The sequence below is a fragment of the Podarcis erhardii genome (assembly GCF_964252035.2).
Source record: "Podarcis erhardii genome assembly, chromosome: 1".
Classification (NCBI taxonomy): Eukaryota; Metazoa; Chordata; class Lepidosauria; order Squamata; family Lacertidae; genus Podarcis; species Podarcis erhardii.
Window position 1 is genome coordinate 118,262,164 of NC_138497.1, and position 17,811 is coordinate 118,279,974.

The following is a 17,811-nucleotide window of genomic DNA, read 5'->3' on the forward strand; positions in this document are numbered from 1 at the left end:
GAAGCAAGCCCATAGGTAAATTTGTTTTGCGAAGCGCCTCCAAAACGGAAAACCCTTTCATCTAGCGGGTTTTCCATCTTGCGGAAAAGCAGAGTGTGTAACCTGAAGCGTATGTAACCTGAGGTACCACTGTGTATCCTACTGTTCCTCTGAGGAGATTAACGTGGTTTGCCTAGTTCCTTCATGCTCCTTTTCAAGCTCATAACAGCTCTGTGGGGTCTGCTCTGTGTCTAAGACAGCGTTTCTCAAACTTGGGTCTCCAGCTGTTGTTGGACTACAACTCCCATCATCCCTAGCTAGCAGTGGTTAGTGATGCTGGGAATTGTAGTCCAAAAAACAGCTGGAGGCCCAAGTTTGGGAAACACTGTCTTAAGACAGAGCAGACCCCACTTTTTTTATAACTAGGAAGCCAGAGTTGGTGTGTTTGTGTGCTGGCTAGGCACTTGGGCCAGAACTAACAGATCAGCCTTTGCCAACTTGCTGTGCTGCAGCTGTCTTTGGACTCTGACTCTCATCTAGGTGAGGCTGATGGGAGTTGTAGTGCAAAGCAGCTGCAGCACACCAGGTCAGCGAAGGCTGGGGTGGACAAACCACCTTTTCTCTCTTTTCAGCCTGGTAGAATGGCAGTACTGCCATGCATATAAATGCAATATTTCAGTACAGGAGCCTGAGACAGTAGCTGCTCAGTACTTTGCGGAATGAATAAAACTGCTTCGTTCTGGATACAGTTTTGCATGTGAATAGAGATGAGGTTGTAAATGCAAATCTAGCAGTGCCACCTTCCTCCTTTGGCCCATCTTTAAATGGTTATAGGACCTCTCTGCATTACAAATTCTGTGTAAATGCTACCTCCCATGCTACTTCCTGTGGTTTTTACTTGCAGTTTGCATCACTGTCTGCTAACTTTCTTTTTATCAACTCTGCTACATCTCCAGTGGTAATCTTCCATGGGATTTTGGTACTTTTCCTGTAGCCTGTTCTAGGTAGGGGATGGGGGGTCTTTCAAGCTCAAGTTTGCCAAGATGGCATTAACGGAGTTGTATCTGCATGAATTAGTCAAAGGAAAACCTTAGTTGTGTTTGTATAAAAGAGACTCTTATTGCCTCCGTTCCAAAATTAAGAAGGAAAGAAAAAACCCGTTGAATCAGACCCATCAAGTCCAGCATCCTTTTCTCATGTTGGCCAACCAGATGCCTATAGAAAACCTAAAAACAGAACCTGAGCAAAAAAGCACTATCCCCCTTTGTAAAGGTAAAGGTACCCCTGACTGTTAGGTCCAGTCACGGACGACTCTGGGGTTGCGGCACTCAACTCGCTCTATAGACCGAGGGAGCCAGCTTACAGCTTCCGGGTCATGTGGCCAGCATGACTAAGCTGCTTCTGGTGAACCAGAGCAGTGCACGGAAATGCCGTTTACCTTCCCGCCGGTGTGGTACCTATTTATCTACTTGCACTTTGACGTGCTTTTGAACTGCTAGGTGGGCAGGAACTGGGACTGAATAACGGGAGCTCACCCCGTCACTGGGATTCGAACCGCCGACCTCCTGATCGGCAAGCCCTAGGCTCTGTGGTTTAGACCACAGCGCCACCTGTGTCCCACAGTGCCACACTGGTAAATTGGACTTCACCCCTACCTAAAGCTCTTTCTCCATTTTTAAATAGTCGAGGCTGGGTTGGACTTTTGTGGTCAATAACTGTTTTGAAACCTTTGCTGATTCTTCCTATTGCATGAGTTTCTTTCAAAACTTCCTGTGGCTCACACCACAGTCCGTGTTCCCTGATCGCAATACAGTGGCTCGGTAGCTACATTCCTACCTATAAGCAATTTTTAACTGTCTAGTGCAATTGTTTCTCAAACTTGGTTCTGCAGATGTTTTTCGGACTACAATTCCCATCATCCCTGGCCATTGGTCTTGCTGGCTAGGGATGATGGGAGTTGTAGTCCCAAAGCAGCTGGAGATCCAAGTTCGGGAAACACTGATCTTGTGAAAGGGAGAGGGGGAAAAATACTCTGCTGCAGAAAAGCTTCCATGACAGGATGGAGTTAATGGGAGGAATGAAATGTTTGTGTGTGTGTGTGCTCGTTCACATTTGTGTGGTCCTGTCCCCTCTGCCAGCAGCAGGCCACAGACAGAGCATGGTTTAAATGAGTCAGCAGTGTGGCACCACAAAAGATTTCAATGCATGCACACACACAGTGCAAGCTTTAATATGGCCTTGAACTGACCGGAGGGCCATTCCTGTAACACTCCTAATTGTCTCCTTGCGTTTACCCTTTTAAGTTTTAGAGCGCTCTGAGCGGAACAAACAAAAGATAGCGGAATTATGCAAACAAATGGGATGCATAATAACGTGAGGTATAAATATTCTCCGAGTCGAAACGAAGTAGATGGAGCAAGGGTTTTTTTAGCAAGAGGCAGTGTGGGGAAGTGTGGTGTCTTGTGGCTATGTGACAGGAAACTCAGCTGAAAGCTGAGGGGAGCTTCAGACGTGACAGCTCTCCTACTGCTGAAGACAGCTCAGGTCTGTGTTTTTCTTTTTGCAGTAAGTTTTTATTATTTTCGAATATGAGTGTTATGTGTGTGTTTAAGGTTGTCGTGGTTGGGGTAGGACGATTGTAGCATGAGACTTTCGCTAGGACAGCGCTGAGCTTCTGACTTGCAAGGTCGCCCAAAAGATGCATATAACAGGGAACAATTAATATTCAGGTTGGTGGTTCAGTGTGTGTGTGTGTGTGTGTGTGTGTGTGTGTGTGTGTGTGTGTGTGCTGGTGAACTTACCTGTCTGTGAGAAGATGAGGATTTTAATATTTTGGTAATGAAAGCATGTTTTATTGTTGTGGCACCAGCGGTTCTCAACCTGTGGGTCCCCAGATGTTGTTGGACTACAACTCCCATCATCCCTGAGCTCTGGCCTTGCTAGCTAGGGGTGATGGGAGTTGTAGTTCAACAACATCTGGGGACCCACAGGTTGTGAAACACACACACACAGCTGGGGTGGGGAGAACCTTGAACTGTTATTGTAATCGGCTAATGCAAAAGACTTAAGGCTGCAATCCTATACACAGCTATTGTCCAATCGTGCCTCCTTTGGAGTAAGGCCCCTTGAATTTAGTGGGAATTAAATTACATGTGCTTTTGTGTAAGCATGCCTAGGATTGTGCTGCAGATGTGGTTGCTCCTTTAGTGGAGTTTGCTAGCTCTGAAATGCTATTACTGATTTCAATACTTACAGTGCCTAAAAAAATTTCTAAGCCCTGCACGTATATTAAAAGAGAGCACAAGGGCCTGCTTGTGAGCTTGCGGCATAATTAGATGCAAAATGAGCGAAGAAGAGGAAAGCAAGCGTTGCGGCTCCTCCAGGGGCCGGTGAATGGAGCCAGGTTGGTCTCCCCTTTGTCATGGTGTTCTTCCTTGGATGCAGACAAAAATAATAGAATTTGTAGAGTTGGAAGGGACCACAAAGGTCATCGAACCCAACCCCCTGCAGTGCATAACTCTTTTGCCCAGTGTGGGACTTGAACCCACAACTCTGAGATTAAGACTCTCAGTGCTCCATGGAGCTCTGGCCAATGGCATAAGCCAGAGTGTGCCTCCTTTTGCTTCTTCAGTCGATCTGATTTTGCTTTCTTCTTTGTCTCTGTCTGAAACGTGTCTCACTTACAGATAGGTAGCCGTGTTGGTCTGCCATAGTCAAAACAAAACAAATTCCTTCCAGTAGCACCTTAAAGACCAACTAAGTCAGTTCTTGGTATGAGCTTTCGTGTGCATGCACACTTCTTCAGATACACTGAAACAGAAGTTTCCAGACCCTTCTATATAGTGAGAAGGTGGGGAGGGGTATTACTCAGAAGGGTGGTGGGAATGGGTGAATTCTATCTGCCAATCACCCATTCCCACCACCCTTCTGAGTAACACCCCTCCCCACCTTCTCACTATATAGAAGGGTCTGGAAACTTCTGTTTCAGTGTATCTGAAGAAGTGTGCATGCACACGAAAGCTCATACCAAGAACTGACTTAGTTGGTCTTTAAGGTGCTACTGGAAGGAATTTGTTTTGTTGTGTCTCACTTAAACCCTTTTTGCTCCAAGAGTAAGAAGAAAATCTTCCCAGCATCCAGACAATTGCTGGGCTTGGTGTAAGGGGCATAACTGGTAGGATCAAATATTCTTTTTTTCCCTCCTCTGGACCTCCTTCCTCCCCAGGCCGTATCACAAGCTGTTTTTTAAACTTCCATCAGTTTCAATTGCAGTCTTCCAGCGGACAGCGGGGGGGGGGGGGGGTTTGCTTTTGGAGGAAAAACAAGTCCAAGAGTGCACTTAAAGTCACAGAACCAGTTGGGTGGTTCTGTGGCCTCTGTCCTTCTCTGTGAATAACTTGCATATTCTTCTGAAAATTCAGGGTAGTGCTCAGACTAGGACTGGGCAGGGGAGGGGGCACCCAAGTTGAAATACACTCTCAGCCAAAAATTGCCTCACCGGGTAGTTGTGAGGACAACATGGTTGGGGGAGGGGAAATGCATGTCCCACTTTGAGACCCAGAAAGGACATGGGGGGAAAGAGCACCAAGCCAAAAACTGGATCAGTGACTTCCAAGACGTTGTCCTGTGGTCTGTCCCTAACTGTGCAAAATAATATTTGGGTTCAGAATGTTTTATAATATGCTGATTCTTGACAATGCAGAGGTTGACTAGTGTTTTTCTACCCACTCCTTCTAAAAAGAAAATGTCCTTGTCATCACAGTGGTGAAAATCCACAACCTGTGGGGGTTTTTTTAGTTATAGGCACATGTAACAAAATAATCAGCATTTCCTGCTGTAGTGAGACATGCCTGGGTCAGCGGTTCGAATCCCCATGATGGAGTGAGCTCCCGTTGCTCTGCCCCAGCTCCTGCCAACCAAGCAGTTCGAAAACACATCAGTGCAAGTAGATAAATAGGTATTGCTACGGCGGGAAGGTAAACAGTGTTTCTGTGCGCTCTGGCTTCCGTCCCAGTGTCCCATTGCACCAGAAGCAGTTTAGTCCTGCTGGCCACATGACCCGGAAAGCTGTCTGTGGACAATCGCTGGCTCCCTCGGCCTGAAAGCAAGATGAACACCGCAACCCCATAGTCGCCTTTGACTGGACTTAACCATTCAGGGGACTTTTACCTTTACTTTTACCTTTGTATGATTGGATTCACATAAATACTGCTAGATCTATGCAATAATGCTATTTATAGGGAAGAACGCAAACTTCTTTAGCGTGTTGTGCTTCTGGTGGTGAAGCCTGTGACATTCATTGGCTGAAGCAGCAGCACAGAATGTTCATAACCACCCCAACTATTCAGGCTTCATTGATTATACATCTATACAGCTCAGTTTCTGTGGGGTACAGGAAGGTCCATTCTGGGAACTGGAGAGAAATGGCCAGTCAAAGGAGATTTAGTCCTTGTAGGACCCTGGGCCATGGAGAAAAGGATCCAGAAGATTACTTGATTTAGCAGTCTTCCCCATTCTGGTGCTCTCCTGGTGTTTGACTACAATTCCCATTAACCCCTGTACCAGTATGGCCAGTGGGTCTGGGGTGATGGGAGTTGTAGTCCAAAACATCTGGCTTTTAGGAACTAGGCTCTGATTGACGTGTTTTGCCAGTTGTGGCTTCCACTGCCACTGCCGTCAGCATGGCGATCTGGTGACCCTAAAGAAACAGTAGCAAGGCCCTGTAAATAGGTGTTGTAAGGAAAGGCTGAGTTGCAAATACTGAATGAGCACCCACCACACTGTGTTATAATTTTCAGGGTGCGGGTTCGTTTGCCAGGAACGTTTACGTTTGCTCTCTTGCACTTCTCAAGCACTTACTGCCTATATAGGTACACAGAGGCTGACTCTAGACACATCAAGCGTTTCAGTTAAACACGTAAATTTAAACTGGGAAAACAGGTAGAGAGAGAAAACGGGACTCCACAGCGCCATCTGGTGGCGCAATGTTTATATTGCATATACAGTGCCTATAAATTGCTTTTTCTTTGCCATCCTCGCTGAGTCCAGAGAGGGCTTTCTTGCATCCCTCCTATTGGGGCAAGTCCACAGATGCTGCAGGGCTGTGCCACTTCCTCTTCCTGTTTCACTTGTCTATGAATGAAGTAGGCAAAACAGGAAGCAGCAGTCACCTCTGTGTACCAATATACATACAGGCGGGGTCACCCTGTGGAGTGCCCTCCCATCAGATGTCAAGGAATTAAACAACTATCTGACTTTTAGAGGACATCTGAAGGTAGCCCTCTATAGGGAAGTTTCTGATGTTTGATGTCTTACTGTGTTCAAATTTATTGGAAGCTGCCCAGAGTGATAGGGGACAACACAGATAGCATCTTCCGCTTTAAGTGGAATTATTGCGTGAAGATTTGTGCAATTGCAAACCTCTGTGCACAAAAAGCATGCTGTGAAAAAAAATGGCCCCTGTGTGCTGCAAGGCTATGTGTGTGACTGTACAAAACCTTTGGTTTCCATTGTACAAAGCCATTCACTTTGCTTCAGGTTCTATGTTTTCTTTCACACTGGTAGCACTTCTTTGTGGACCTGTAAAATGAATGGAAAATCTTTTTTGAAAGCACCACCATTGAAGCATGCAAAAGCAAAGCAGCGAATGATAGCCTGTGTTTTATAAACGGATAACGCTGCTTGATGAGAAAAACTGAGAAAAGTTAGAGAAGAGGAAGTGGGAAGAGTCAGAGAGCATTGTGACAGAGGCAAAGAGGGGAGGGGAAAAAACAATAAGGGGATTGTACAAAAGTGGTAACTGCGTAAACCAGAGAGGGGAGAATTAATTTTTGAGATTAAAATTAGAGCAGCAGGAAGAAGAGCAAGAAAAGACTACGCAACTATGTAAAAATGGAAGAATGAAGTAATGGTTCAGGCTAGGGCTGGGCGATATATCAATATATTGTCCAAAACCAATTTGAAGTCCATATCGTGATATCAGTTTCATAATAAAAATCACAATGGAGGGAATACCACGGAGCCACCAAATATCACTACATAGCTCCATCCTTGTTTCAGACATCATGATATATTATTATATTGCGATGTTTAGCTGTGATAGATCACGATTTTTGAAAAATATCTGAAGGAACATCTCCACCCCCATCTTTCAGCCCAGACACTGAGGTCCAGCTCCGTGGGCCTTCTGGCGGTTCCCTCACTGCCAGAAGTGAGGTTACAGGGAACCAGGCAGAGGGCTTTCTCGGTAGTGGCACCCACTCTGTGGAATGCCCTCCCATCAGATGTCAAGGAAATAAACAACTACCTGACTTTAAGAAGACATCTGAAGGCAGCCCTGTTTAGGGAAGTTTTTTTATGTTTGATGTTTTATCGTGTTTTTAATATTCTGTTGGGAGCAGCCCAGATGGGCAGGGTATAAATAAATAAATTATTATTATTATTATTATTATTATTATTATTACCCAGCCCTAGTTCAGGCTCAACAGAAAGAGAGAACAGGTAAGGAAATGAATCTAAGCTGCTGTGGAGGCTGAGGCAGTGTGTGTGTCTGGGGAGGGGGGGTGAGTTGATTTTGCAATGCTGGAGAGAGGCTGGCTTGAGAAGCCTCACCAGCGGTTCGATGGTTCTCACGCTTCCATCTAAGGCAGTTGATCACAGGCCTTGGGAGCCACTGAGGTGTAGCTCGTGGTGTATTGGATCTGCTCAGCCATGAAGCCGACATCGTGACCTTGAGCTCATTGTTATTTGCCAGCCTAACCAACCTCGCAGGGTGCTTGGAGGACATCTGATGCTTGATAATAGGATGTGGTATTGGGTTCTTATTTTTGTACAAGTGCAATAAAAAGGACGTGCAGCCAACAAACACCTGTTCCAAGCTAGGACTTAGCCTAGGGTATCGATACATGGCAGCCCATCTGCCTTCTGCTTTCAGGCCAGAACCTTTCTTCTGCACTGTGCCTCTTCCTGCTCAGATCCTCCTGTGCTCTGCAACTGTTGCAAGAGGTACAGCATGCATTTCATTTCTTTTTCGAATTCGCTCCCAGAAGCTTTGGCAAAGGCCACCTGCTTAGAAATAGGTTCAAAGCATATTCCCTAGGAGAGGAGGCCTATCACTGGCTAATATGGAACGTCCAGCTTCAAGGGCAGTCTACCATGTAACTGGGACGCGGGTGGCACCGTGGGTTAAACCACAGAGTCTAGGACTTGCCGATCAGAAGGTCGGCGGTTCGAATCCTCGCAACGGGGTGAGCTCCTGTTGCTCGGTCCCTGCTCCTGCCAACCTAGCAGTTTGAAAGCACGTCAAAGTGCAAGTAGATAAATAGGTACCGCTCCGGCGGGAAGGTAAACGGCGTTTCCGTGCACTGCTCTGGTTTGCCAGAAGCTGCTTAGTCATGCTGGCCGCATGACCTGGAAGCTGCACGCCGGCTCCCTTGGCCAATAAAGCGAGATGAGCGCCACAACCCCAGAGTCGGCCACGACTGGACCTAACGGTCAGGGGTCCCTTTACCTCTACCATGTAACCAGTGTTAGAAACTCATATATATAACCCCGGCACTATATGGCTCCTTAAACCAGGGTTACAGTCGCCAAAACATAACGCCTGGTTGCCATTTTTGGGCCAGGTGGCTCAAAAGCCGTATTTGTCAATACCACTTTTGGGTTCCTGAAGTTCATTCTGATTGTGCAGATCATGGATAGAATTCTACAGGATGTGTTGCCACTGTGTGAAAACGATCAAGACCCAATGATCTCCAGGCGTGGCACCTCCAGATGGTGGAGACATCAGGCATCATCCTGCCACCTGAGCATCTTCACTTGGTCGCAAGAGGCCGAAAGCCAGGTACAAAAATGCGACTGGCACCTGGCGACTTTCGAACGCTGCACGTAACAGCAGAGGGCTTTCTGCATGCACCTGGAAGATGGTTCTGGGAAAACGGGACACAGAGTTAGATCTGAGGTCCAGCGCCGAGGGCCTTCTGGCGGTTCCCTCATCGCGAGAAGCAAAGCTACAGGGAACCAGGCAGAGGGCCTTCTCGGTAGTGGCGCCCACCCTGTGGAACGCCCTTCCAGCAGATGTCAAAGCGATAAACAACTACCTGACATTCAGAAGACATCTTAAGGCAGCCCTGTTCAGGGAAGTTTTTAACGTGTGATATTTTACTGTATTTTTGGTTTCCATGGAAGCCGCCCAGAGTGGCTGGGGAGGCCCAGCCAGATGGGCGGGGTATAAATAATAAATTATTATTATTATTATTATTATTATTATTATTATTATTATTATCAACCTTTCATCTGATCAGCTGGGTTTCTTGTGTTATTTCTTGTGCTATAGATGCAAGAGCCTGCACGAGAAAAGCAGTTTGAAAAGTGGGCAGTGTGGGTTTTCTTTAAAGCCGTTTCCCTAACTTCGGATTGTGTGGCAGTTCAGCCGTGGTTTTTTATATATATAATTTATCCGGTTATTTAAGTTACCACGCTGTTTTGTTTCAATAGGCTCCTGTCCCGGAGCTTAGGTGGAATTGTAATTAAAGTGAATTGGGGTTAATAAAGTGCTCCTATTAGTTGCACCTTTCTGAAAGCCCTCGGTGTTTTGTTTTTCCTGCATAGCCCTGCATGCCACCAGAGCACATTCAACCCACTAGCATGTTTTTCCTGTTGGCACCTGTAGGTGCCCTGCACAGCTGCCCTTGCCCTGATACCCTCCTTTCCACACCTGTCTGAATTCAAGTCTTGTCCCTGGGAGTGGCTGGTGGGTGTTTTGTGTTCAGAGGGAGTAGTTGTGTGTGTGTGTGTGTGTGTGTGTGTGTGTGTGTGTGTGCTTTAGTCGTGCTTTTCTGCCCTTTTGGTTTGCAACAAAAAATAATTAATAGGAATGTTATTATGAAGCTAATTGAGCGTTAAGTAAAGTGCATAACTTTAGTTATAGAAGTGTAAAATGTAAAGTAACAGTTTAAGTGGTTCTGGCAGTGGGTTCCATGCCCTGGCAGATGTCCAACATCTGCCGAACTTTGCTGCTTAGAGATGTTAAAATCTGTGTATTACAGTGGTACCTCGGGTTAAGTACTTAATTCGTTCTGGAGGTCCGTTCTTAACCTGAAACTGTTCTTAACCTGAAGCACCACTTTAGCTAATGGGGCCGGAGCACAATTTCTGCTCTCATCCTGAAGCAAAGTTCTTAACCTGAAGCACTATTTCTGGCTTAGCGGAGTCTGTAACCTGAAGCGTATATAACCCGAAGCATATGTAACCCGAGGTACCACTGTATTTTATTAGCTTTTCAAAGGTGCAAGCCGCAATTTCTGCTATTTTTTTAAAGAGCCTGCTATATAGACACACACTGCTTACTCCTTCTCCAGGGCCCTTGTAAACACCTCTTTTCTCTGTCATATTTTGATCATTTTTCTAATTTTTACAATAGACTATAGTGTGATGCTTTACAAACTAGCTCAGAAGTAGCCAATGTGGTACTCTTCCCCAGATGTTTTAGACTACAACTCCCTGACTTTTGGCCAAACTGGCATGAGATGTTGTGAGTTGTGGTCCACAGAGGCTAGACTAGACAGTGCAAATGAATGATGCAAATATTCTTCTAAAACGTAAATAAATAGGGACAAATGATCAGCATGAGGAGGGAAGGGCATGGGTGAGTTTTCCGTGATGGCAACCCTGGTTATGTAACCCACTGCGGCCCTTAACAGATCTTTGCTTTGGGGGAGCAATTCGATGGGGTAGATAGAAGGTTTCATGCTCCTTGCACAGCAGCTTCTTGCAAAGGCATTCCACAAACCCAAGCCTTCAGCTGTGCTGAAGCTCCAAAGAACTACAGTGATACCTCTGGTTACATACGCTTCAAGTTACAGACTCCGCTAACCCAGAAATAGTACGTCAGGTTAAGAACTTTGCTTCAGGATGAGAACAGAAACCGTGCTCTGGCAGTGCAGCTTAAGTGGTATCTCAGGTTAAGAACAGTTTCAGGTTAAGAACGGACCTCCGGAACGAATTAAGTACTTAACCCGAGGTACCACTGTACAGTTGCAGGTGTCTTGGCGTGATCAAAGTCTCTCGAACAAATTAGTGCGTGTGCTTTATTTCTCGGAAAAGGTAACTGCTGCCCAGATTTTTCAAAGATGCATTTGGGACCTGACAGCCAGCCTTGGGCCAGATGTTTAAGTGAATTTGTTTAGTGTGCAAATTAAGTAAGTGTCTTGGCGTTTTTCCTTTTTTTTTTAGAAACCTGCAGTTTTGTTAGGCTATGAAGTTCTGTGTTTGGCCCCTTCTAAAAGAAGCTTCTGTATGGGGTCAGACAATAGAAAAATATCATTAAATGCTTGGCCCAATTTCGGCTGCATTTGTACGCATTGCCTGTTTGTTTTCTCCCCCAGGCTAATAGCCAGGGAAATTTTGTTTCCTTTGGTATATTTCCTAAGTAAATGTTTTGTAAGGTTTCTTTCACCTCCAAAGTTCCAAGTAGTTTGGAACTGTCAGTTGACTAATACTCTTTTGAGTGGGTATTCCTAACCCTAAACATGCTCGAAACAGAAATTGCTGGTTTTTTATCATCTGGGTTAGGATTACTGTCCAGACCTCCCCAAACCTTTTGTGTTCCAGATGTTTTGGACTAGAATGCCAATCTCAGTCTCAGCCAGGTGGAGGTTATATGGCAAGACATCTGAAGGGCATCAGGCTGGGGATGACTGATTCGGACGAAGTAGGATCTGAAACAGAATATATAAATCATGCATAGAAGTATGGGCAGGAGGCTTCGAGTTCTGGTATTCCAGTTTTATTCTGGCAAAGAAGATTCCCCCTGCCCGCCCCTCAATCTCTGCAAATGCAGTTTTCCATTTATTAATGGCAGAAACTAAATAGAAAAGTAAGTAAGCTTAAAACAAATTCATTCTTGCCTGGTGCTGCCAAAATATTTATCCCTACTGGCAGCATTGCAGCATTGAAATAAAATTTAAAAGTTAACATACTATTCTTTGTGGTTTTCGCAGGTGCTTAAGCTAAACAGGAAGCAAGTTGAATTGCTTTTATTAAAAGTTTGCTTATTTTGCAAGGTATTAAACTGGTGTCTCCCCTCTACCCACCCAAAAAACTCTGCTGATTGATGAGACTCACCTTTTTTCTCTCTCTGAGCTGGAACTAGAATAGAGGCACATATGGTGAGAACAGGAGAACAATCTGAAATATTTCAGTGCTCAGCCAGAGATTGTGTATTTGTTCCACGAGATGAAATTCAAAAGCCACAGTATCTTTCTTTGGACCACCTAAAATCATAGCGGTCAACTTTCAGATTTGCAAGTAAGGGATTAGCAGCCTTGAAAATAAGGGATCAGCAGCCTTACCTGTCCTGGGGACAGTTTACGGGATATCTAACAATCCGGGATAGCAGTGGGAAGCAGCGGGAAACGGCGCTGGAATAAGGGAATTTCCTGCAAAAAAAGGGATGCTTGACAGCTATGCCTAAAATCTGGGGTGGGGTGGGTTGGGGGGGATGTACTAAGTAGTGTTTTAAGTCCTCCAGAACTCATCTTCAGGTTGAATGTTTAGCAAAAGGGATAGTTCTGGAGAACTCAAAAAGTTTGCTCACCAGGAAGGAGTGGTTTGACACTTCCTTCCACAGCCACGAACTCAGTGGAAACACCTCTCTCCAGTGCATGATACCGCAGTTAGCGATGGGGGGGGGGGAAATCCCATTGCGTCGTGATGAGGGAGGAAGGAGTTGGACCTTCGCTACCTGTGTGCTGTGGTCCTCGTGAAAATCGGGAGAGAGAGCGTTCTCTTCGCCTAGGATTACTTTAAAAATATGTATTTTGTCTTACTATAATCAGCATGATTTGATGTAGTTAAAGCACCACAGTGGCACGTGTGACAGGCGTCATTCAAAGCCCAAAGACAAATTTGCTTCTGTTAAACCCCCGACTGCTGAGAAAACGTGAAGAAGTATCTTTGGGAATTCAATGAGTTGGCGTGTGCAGAGCACATACACAAAAGTTGTTAGTTGGTTATGTATTCAGATTGGTGCGGTTTGTGGGTGGGGACGCTTGCTTGCTACTTGGTGACCTTTAAGGGCTGAAGTAGACATTATGTTAATCGTGGGGTTAACAACCACATACATGGATTTTATAAGTATAATGATATGTGCAAGGCAATGGAGAGGGGAGAATTTTTTCATTGGGATCATAGCAAGGGCTTGTTTACCCCTTCCCTCCACTTCTGTAAGCCTGACAAAAATTATCCCCCTTGTGCAGCAGTTTGGACTTCCAAAACGTTCGGAAACCAAAGCGCGGCTTCCGATTGGCTGCAGGAAGCTTCTGCAGCCAGTCGGAAGCCCTGTTGGTCGTTTGGGTTCCAAAGAATGTTCACAAACTGGAACACTCTTGGGTTTCTGGCATTCAGAAGCGAAAACATTCGACTCGCAAGTTGTTCGGGATCCAGGGTACGACTGTACAGTGGACCCTCCGGATATGAATTACCGTATTTTTTGCTCTATAAGACACACTTTTCCCCTCCTAAAAAGTAAGGGGAAATGTGTGTGCGTCTTATGGAGCAAATGCAGGCTGCGCAGCTATCCCTGAAGCCAGGAGAGCAAGAGGGATCGGTGCGCACCGATCCCTCTTGCTCTCTTGGCTTCAGGGATAGTCGCACGAAGCCTCTTCAGTGCAACGGGAGGAGCGCTCCCCCTGCCCTGAAGAGGCTTGGCACGGCTATCCCAGAAGCCAGAACAGCAAGAGGGATTGCTGCTTTCGCTGCGCAGCAATCCCTCTTGCTGTTCTGACTTCGCTTAGCTGGAGAGGCACTGCGTAGCTTTCCTTCTGCGCAGCGCCTCTTCATTGCTGAAGAGGCGCTACGCAGAGAGGGAAAGCTGCGCAGCGCCCCTTCAGCAAAGCGGGAGGAGAAACGGAGCTCCTTCCATTTCTCCTCCTGCTTTGCTGGAGAGGCGCTGCTCAGGGAGGGAGAGATTTTTTCCCCCTTGTTTCTTGTCCTCTAAAACTAGGTGTGTCTTATGGTCAGGTGTGTCTTATAGAGCGAAAAATACGGTGAATTCATTCCGGGGGTCCACCCGCAACCTGAAAAGCCCGTAGGCAGAGACGCTGCTTCTGTGCACGCGGCGCAATTGAGCACTTCTGCGCATGTGTGTGGCACACAGAGTGCTTCTGCTCATGCGTGCGCAGTGAAACCTGGAAGTATACGCTTCCTGGTTTGCCACATTCGTAACCCGAAAGTTACGTACCCAGAGCGCTACATAACTAGAAGGTCCACTGTATTTGACTTTTTTTAAAAAAAAACACACACACAATGCAAATGGTTTTATTACTTTAAAAGTTAAAAACTTAACTTTCAAATATGTCTTTAAAAGGTATCTTTCATTGGCAGTCATTGCTAAACAATGGCCTTAGTTTTTGAATCCATATGGTGGGGGTCTGGGACTTACAGCGTTATCCTTTAAAAAAGAGAGATGAAAGGTATGTTGCTTATTCCCTCACTTCCCCCCTGCCCCCTTATTTCCTAATTCCCATGAAGATATGCTAAAGTCAAAACTCAGCTCCTCTCCTTCCCTTTGTCTGTATTGCGCACAAACTTGAATGCTGAAGTTTGCATGATCTCCCTCCAACCAATAGACTGCAACAGCTGGAAGGTTAGCTGAGGATACAGCTTCACATTAAAAAAATCTCCCTTAACTGGTCAAAGCAGATTCATCATACAGGTGATTTCTCTCTCTCTCTCCCGAACACTTAAGGGGGGGAAATCATGTAAATTTAGCCAAATTCCTGAAACTGTAATATTTATCCAAAATGTAGTTGCCATACCATGTTGTTAAATGTTCTGGTGGTGAATGTAACACATGGGACAAATTATACAGAGGGCGGCTTTCTTCCTGAAGGCTTTAGTCTACGCTGTGTGGAAAACTCATATGGCTCTCTGTATACTTTTTTCCAGCCAAACGTCTATATTTCAGGGTCAGCCCAGGCACCACTTTTGATGATGCTAGGAGGGCATCATATCACAACAAAGGGAGGGAGCACTTAACCTTTGCTCCCGTCAGCTGTTTTTCTACAGCAAAACGCTTCTCCCTAACGCTTCCTATCCAAATGGGATTCCAGACAAGTTTTTTTTAGTTTGCAAAACCATGGACTATGAAACCCTCCAAAATGAAGCACCTTAGAGGAAGGTCCTGATGAAATCAGTGGGGGGTTTGAGTCAGATTCCTTAGGATCGGGTGGTCATTAATGACTGTACAATCTATTCAGGAGCTTTAAGCACCTCCCTCTCTCATCTGGCTGCCTCCCCATTGCATTTTGGAGAGGAGGAGAAGGAGCTGTGCCCAGGATTTCAGTACCATACTTTGAACATGCCACGCTGGGCAAAGGCTCTGAAACTGCCATTTCTGTTTGTACTCTTTTTACGTGGATTTCTTGAAAACAAGTCATGCCAGATTAATCATATTTCTTTTTTGATAAAAATTACAAGCTTGGTGGATCAGGGGAATGCTGTGGATGTAATATATCTTGATTTCCATAAGGTTTTTTGACAAAGTCCCCAATGATATTCTTTTGGAGAAGCTGGTAAAATGTGTACTGGATGAGGTGGATTTGCAGCTAGTTGACTGGCTGAACCCAAAGAGTGCTCACTAATGGTTCCTTGTCATCCTTGAAAAATGGGGACAAGTGGGAGGCTGTAGGATTCTGCCTTGGGCCCACTGGTATTCAACATCTTTATAAACAACTTGTATCAAGGTACAGTGGTACCTCGGGTTACATATGCTTCAGGTTACAGACTCCACTAACCCAGAAATATTACCTCGGGTTAAGAATTTTGCTTCAGGATGAGAACAGAAATTGGGCTCTGGCGGCGCAGCAGCAGCAGGAGGCCCCATTAGCTAAAGTGGTGCTTCAGTTTCAGGTTAAGTACGGACCTCTGGAACTAATTAAGTACTTAACCCAAGGTACCACTGTATTGTTGGGAAGCTAACCAAATTTGCAGATCATGTCAATCTGGAAGGGGGAGCCATTGCCACAGAATACAGAATCGGGACTCAAGTTGATCTTAACAGATTGGAGAACTGTGCCCAAACAAACAAAATGAATTTCAGTAGGGACAAATGTAAGGTTCTTCACTTAGCCAGCGAGAATCAGCTGCACAAATAGAAGGTGAGGAACATCTGGATTGCCAGTGAAAAGGATCTAGGAGTCTTAACAAGCTTAACATGCAAGGATGGTGCAGCAGCAAAAAAAGCAAATGCTATTCTAGGCTGCATCAATAGAAGTATAGTGTCTGGGTCAAGGGAAGTACCGGTAATAGTCCCACTGTATTCTGCCTTGGTCAGGCCATACTTGGAGTACTGTGTTCGGTTCTGGGCACCACAATTTAAAGATATTGACAAGCTGACATGTGTGCAGAGGAGGGCAACCAAGATGACCAAGGATCTGGAAACCAAACCTTATGAGGAACAGTTGAGGGAATTGGGTATATTTAGCCTAGTAGAGAGAAGACTGAGAGGAGATTTAGTTACAGGGAGGTAGCCGTGTTGGTCTGCCGTAGTCGAAACAAAAAATAAAAAAACCCTTCCAGTAGCACCTTAGAGACCAACTAAGTTTGTTATTGGTATGAGCTTTCGTGTGCACGCACAATTCTTCAGATACCAGCACTGCATGCACACAAAAGCTCATTCCAATAACAAATTTAGTTGGTCTCTAAGGTGTTACTGAGAGGAGATGTGCTAGCCATTTTAAAATATCGAAAGGGCTGTCACATGGAAGATGGAACAAAGTTGTTTTCTCTTGCTCCGGAGGGTAGGCCCCAAACCAATGGGTCCATGTTACAAGAAAGAAGATTGTGACTGAACATCAGGAAGAACTTTCTGACAGAAGAGCTTTTAGACAGTGGAACGGTTTCCCTTGGGGGGCTGTGGGCTCTCCTTCCTTGGAGGTTTTTAAGCAGAGGTTGGATGGCTGCCTGTCATTTATGATCTTCTTGAAATTTCTGCATTGCAGGGGGTTGGACTAGATGATCCTTGGGATCTCTACAGTTCCATGATTCTACAGTGCATTTTATTTGTTGTAAATCATCAAATAATTGCCCTCTTGTGCTTTCACAGAGGTGGGAAGACTGCAGAAAATCTGACTCTGTGTGTGCACACGCAAAGATCAGAACAGCAGCAGTCACAGGTCTAGTTCATGGGTAGGCAAACTAAGGCCCGAGGGCCGGATCTGACCCAGTCGCCTTCTAAATCCGGCCCGCGGATGGTCCAGGAATCAGCGTGTTTTTACATGAGTAGGATGTGTGCTTTTATTTAAAATGCATCTCTGGGTTATTTGTGGGGCACAGGAATTCATTCATTCCCCCCCGCAAATATAGTCTGGCCCCCCACAAGGTCTGAGGGACAGTGGACCGGCCCCCTGCTGAAAAAGTTTGCTGACCCCTGGTCTAGATCCTTTGTAGCATGACTCTTTCACCTTTTTTAACGTACCTCTTTTTGACATATGCAGTGCTGGGGGTTTTTTTTGCAGTTCCTTTTGCCATGCATCCATGTATCTGAAGCCCAGCTATTGCCATTTCTTTTCTCAACAACCGCCATTGCAAGGTTTGCGTGTTAGTTGCTACCTCAAGGTGCTGGCAGGCATAACAAATAAGTTTGTCACAGTTTCAGCCCTGTCCAATGAGGCACCCTGAAAGGAGTCCTTGTGATAGAACTCCCACCTCCCCATGGCTGGCATGGGAGTTGCTAGGTGCAGCGTCGGGCAGCTACAGAGAGAGTCCTGCCCTGTCTCCTGTCAATTGCCTTAGGTGTGCAGAAAAAAGCCTCTGTGATGGCCTGGGATTCCG

At 45.6% G+C, this 17,811-nt stretch overlaps 1 protein-coding gene across 4 annotated transcripts in view; it reads left to right on the plus strand.

Moving 5' to 3' along the window:
• WIPF1 (WAS/WASL interacting protein family member 1) overlaps positions 1-17,811 on the plus strand; it is a 62,883-nt gene that overhangs the window by 17,134 nt on the left and 27,938 nt on the right. Inside the window, exon 1 of one of the 4 annotated variants that reach the window (XM_081838695.1) lies at positions 2,412-2,523. The exons of the other annotated variants lie outside the window; for them this stretch is intronic. The gene's annotated coding sequence lies outside the window, so the exon portion shown is untranslated. Of the gene's footprint in view, positions 1-2,411; positions 2,524-17,811 lie in introns of those variants that run through there. 4 annotated transcript variants of the gene reach the window in all.